We start from the raw sequence: 5,195 nt of genomic DNA, 5'->3' as shown, positions 1-5,195 counted from the left end.
AGTTTGGATATTTTATGAAAGTCTTCATCGGGAAACTTCATCAACAAATTCTTTTTGGTTTTTCATCCGTTATCCATATGGGAAATAAAACTCTTCGTATTATTTTTCTTTTCAAGAGAACTGTAGGTTGAATCACCTTATAAACCATGGTCTCAGAGTTTACTGAAATTCGGCTCATGGTCTCTGACTTGGAATTTCGTACTCATAAGTTATAAGCTATGTAAAGTAATACTCTATCATACAGTTCCTATTTTTTTAAGAAATCATCAGGACCATTAATATTTTTCCCAGTTGTTTGTCAAGCATATCCGGGTGTTTAACCAAGTCTTTAATATAATACATTAAGGTGATGTGGATGATACCTTTTTGTTTCGGCTTATAGCCAAGTATGCACGTCAGTATCGTCAATAACATAAGCCTGCTATGTCGTGTTTGTTTTATGCCTATGACTATCATTATGACACATTTTCAGTCTCACTCTCTACAAAGAGATTATTATACTGTTGTCATAGTTATATCTATCTCCCTTCACTTACATAATAATAATATTGTTTTCTCACCACAACATAAATTATTCAGATTCTCTCCAGCTGTATTTTTTTGTCTTTCTCTCTCTATCTTTCCGTAGTCTCTTTTATCTTCTTTTTTCTGTAGTCTTTTGGTGATCCTTGTTTATCTAGTATTAGTAAATGAATAATTTTGCATACAATAGGTAATATTCTTCCCTCGTAAAAAAACCCGTTGTCAAAGTGACTAAAAAAAATCTAAAATGTTTTTATATACCTACATATCCCTGTTACAAATATAGTAAGAACGCGTTATTTTTCCGTTTTATAAGTCCCTTGGTCACCTCTTTCTCATCATTTCAGTTCCGAGTGCTAGCCGTCTTTTGTCTACATCTTCATCAATAACCATCATAGTATTATTCACGTTTTATTCTTATTGAATGACTGTCTTGCATGTAAAGTATTGGTGCATGTTCAGTGTCCGAATGGCTTTTGTTTCAGTGAATAATCGTAGCGTTGGCAGACAATGTGCCGACCTGTCACTGAAGTGTTCAATGCAGTAAATAATCTGATGCATGGAAGCTGATGGTCCTTAGATTGGAGATCCTGGATTCGGAACATAAGGAGAGTATTTTTATATGGTTGAGCAATTTAGTTTTAAGTTACTTATATAAATATGTATTAGTGTATGTTTTATTTAATGTTATAATATTTGTGTATTGTATTTTTCTATGGGCCTTAGATGCGTGATTCAAATAAATAAATAAATAAATAAATAAAATAAAAAAAATAAAATTTGTTGTCATCAGTTACTTGTTAAGTTGCCAGTTAAAGTCAGAATTCTGACAGCCAGTCGTACTTAGGGATCCTGACAAAAGAGCAACTGAATTAAGGAGGTTGGAGATTCAGACGCTCCTTAAATAACTGGTACTTCTGGTTAGACTGGAAGCTGACCCCAACGTCGCTAGTAAAACGCTAGAAGATGATGAATAATTTGATAGATTGCGCTTGTTTTCTGACGATTTTTCAAACAAGGCGTAAAAAAGTCATAATTCAGTTGATAAAGGCATAAAAACTTAAGGCAATAACAATAGCTAATGAAATATACTAAATGAGTTAAAGCAGATTGATTGTTTTATACAAATTGACAGCGTTTACGCAGCGTGTACGGAGCGTTGACGCCTATGTTGGATACACGCCAAGTACATTCTACTACAAAAGGTTTTTTTTCTATTGTCATACTAGTTTTTCTCTCTGTTTAAGAGTAGATTTGTAAGAACATAGGTCGGTAACATCGTTTATTCTCTTTTTAAATATTGTTTTACAAAAAGTTATTGAGACATGACTTGATTTTAAAACTAGGTGAAGTCGGAGAATATATGACAATAAATTCTCAAAACACTCGTAAATGTTAATCATTTTAAATATTTTTCGTAATTTATTGTTTAAACAAGAAATCCAATTTAACTCGCATCTCTTTCGTGTTATGATTTTTTTATTACGCTTTTAATTTTATTTTTTGATTGAGTGGCAGAAAATGTGATATATTATGTTTAATATCTTCTTCCTTATTTTACGAGCGCAAAAGGTTTATTTTTTATTTATTTCAAATAGTTCGGAAACCCCACCTTACTTAACCTAAACATACCAATTTTTTTTTTTTTGTTAAATGGACATTTTTGAATTGAAACTTTGTTCTCAAATAGAGCGTATAGAAGATTTTCACCTTATTTAACGTATCCTATATACCTGCGGCATAAGTTCACTGCTCTCCCAGGTACATACATCGCAAGTCTCACGCACACAGCTGCGTCGTCGCGCATGCGCGGTGAAGCACGCGTACCGGCGCGCGCGCAGCTAAATATAGCCGCGCCTCCCGTCGAGCGACGTTACCAACCGCTGGAGATCTTGAAGATTCCTTAATTATTGTTTTTTTTCTCTTTCTTTCTCTCTGCTCTTGTGTTTGGTAATCTGTGATTTTAGTTCTAGATTGGAGAATCTTGAGAGTGCTTTTGGATTATTAGGGGAATTCTCTTAAGATCACTTTAGCTTCTTCACCGTTTTTGGGAAAATACATTTTATAAAAGTTACCTACTTAAGTACTTTTGTTCCAATCGATGTTTTATCATCACTCGCGAAAATTAACGAAATCAAACTTCAAACTAGAACACTAAAAATCTAGAACAACATTCAAAGAGAAAAACATCCATTCCTAACAAACACAACTAACGGAATTCACTTTAAATTGTAATAGGTCACTCATTCACTGGGATGGTCAGTGTAACTAGCCAAAAACCGTTTATCGTCGCATCAGCGTTCGTGCTCCCAATTTTTTGGCAAATTACCACTGAATAGCTGCGCCTGCGATCATCACAACCCGGATGGGGTTTGTGTCTCGACCTATTTGTTTGAAGACTTCGTGGATGACAGAATAGACGGGAAACAGACGATAGGTGATATCATGGTGAATGTTGCCAGATTTGCGTGGCAAAGATAGTGATGATGAAAGCAGTTTGGTGATGGAAGTATGGAAATTTTGCGTGGATATTTGGTCTTATAAAATTTTTTTTTTGGTTCAGGACCTTGATAAAAATGTTTTTTAATCTCTTTGACCTTTACTTGAAGTACATACAAATAATTTGGTTACAATTTCACATCATAATATGCGTTGCAACTTTTTAACTATCCCGATGCATGAGGTCTGTTGGCAGACGGTTAGCCGAACATTGTAATCCAATATGTATTACAATAGGTCTTATTCTTCAGGTACCCTAAAAATCAACCCAAACATCAAGCAAGAAAATGACCAACACCTACGAATTTCCACACTATAACATAACCTTGCAAAGGGAAGCTTACTTGCGTAATCTGTTTACGATAGTGTGACTACTCATCGTAAATCGTGTCAGTTTAATGGGCGCCAGCATTAATGGCGGCTAACTGTTTTATATGAGCATTAGTGGTATTGCTTGATTAGTTGTATGAGGTTGTTATATGTGTGATGAGGATCTAATCCTTTTTGGGGTGGGTCGCTCTATGTATCTAAGTATAATATAACGATAATCAAACCATAAACAGTCGTCAAGTTGCCATTGGTCGAATTGGTTATGGCTGGGCTATCGTTTAGTTACAAGGTACCTTTACAGTTTTAATTAGCTTGTGTTGTGATTGCTGACCATTGGTCAAATCGGTTATGGTTTTGTTATCGTAATATTATGTGGTGCAATCTTTGAAGTTTTAATTCGCTTGTTATGTAAAATTAATTATGGCAGTAGAGATTATTGTAACTTATTCATTCCTCTTTTCCTATCATATGGTTTCGGATCGCGCAATTATAAACTAGAGAAACGTTTGAAAATCGTTAGTAATCGGCTGTATTCTATCAAATGCAGCATTCATAAAGACAGCGAGGAAACTCACAACTTTTTCCAAATTCAAATTAAAAAAAAATTAATTTAAGCCAAAGTAATCAAAAGCAATAGACATACTGGTATTACAAAACAATTTAACTTAAGCTAACTCAAACACGAATATAAATCCCAAATTGACTGACACAACTCATTATTAAATACCTACTCCAATCTAGATTTCCAGTCTACTTATTTATAGGCTGGTCTAAAATTAACCTACACCGGGACCTCCCGTGGGTGTTCTAAGTGACTCAGAAGATTTTAATCAAAAGGATCGTGAACACGGAGTACCTAAGGAAAGATGAGAAGAGATACCAAAATGCAGGTGGATCAGCTGCATTCTTCTAGGTCAAATTCGTACAAGCCATGCCCAAAACGACCAGTTACGAGTGAACTAACGAGGCGTACGGGATCTTTGAGACATCTGTCAACGATTTTTGGTATTACAAAATAATTTCGGGTCCAAAGAAGGCGTATAAGGTACTTTACTCGTCCCCCGCTCACCCGCATTTTGTCGCGCTACTTTCTTAAGCGATTCTCCATTATGGCACCTCCGCTAGTCATTTTATTCTCCACGATCGTGAAGCATCCACCTGTTTCGAGAAGTTGTCGTGAACATATAAACGGGTGCCAAGTCTTAACGTTAAGAATAATGACAAATCAATTGAGTATTGTTTCCTAGAAACATCTGTTGTTTTTGTGTGCATGGTCAACTGTAATTGTGTTGGTGAAGGTCCCATTTTGTTTGTTTGGTAGTCACTGTTAGGTACTGAAATAAATGTCATAGATGCTGAATTACGAAGGTAGACGAATTAATTATATTCGTTAAGAGCGTGTACGTCAACCGCGCGCCATTTGGCCTAAAATGGTACTTTTCAAACCACTGTTTCTCAGTAACTACTTATCCTATAACTATGTCATTTTTTAATAACGCAAGGTAATTTCACTGTCTATATAGTTAATTGAACATAAATTTCAATTTGTGTAGTTTAAATACTTAAAACCACTATAACGTAACAGATGTTTTATAAAATTCCCGTTCAGCGTCTATTTCGAAGCTTAAATTCATGTGAAAACAGTGGCAAATCTAATCATATTTATTTTTTTACTCATAGACGAAATGCCCATGCCTATAGTTAGTTGAAAACATTTTTTGATTTAGGTCTCTATCTTTCAGAAAAAAATATTTTAACAATGTGAAAAATTGTGAATTTCAAATGCTTTTTTTACCTATCTATCTTACTTAATTTAATATAACAATTATTTACTATAGTAATAT

This window comes from Helicoverpa armigera, chromosome 3 (genome assembly GCF_030705265.1).
Source record: "Helicoverpa armigera isolate CAAS_96S chromosome 3, ASM3070526v1, whole genome shotgun sequence".
Classification (NCBI taxonomy): Eukaryota; Metazoa; Arthropoda; class Insecta; order Lepidoptera; family Noctuidae; genus Helicoverpa; species Helicoverpa armigera.
This window is presented reverse-complemented; position numbering follows the sequence as displayed.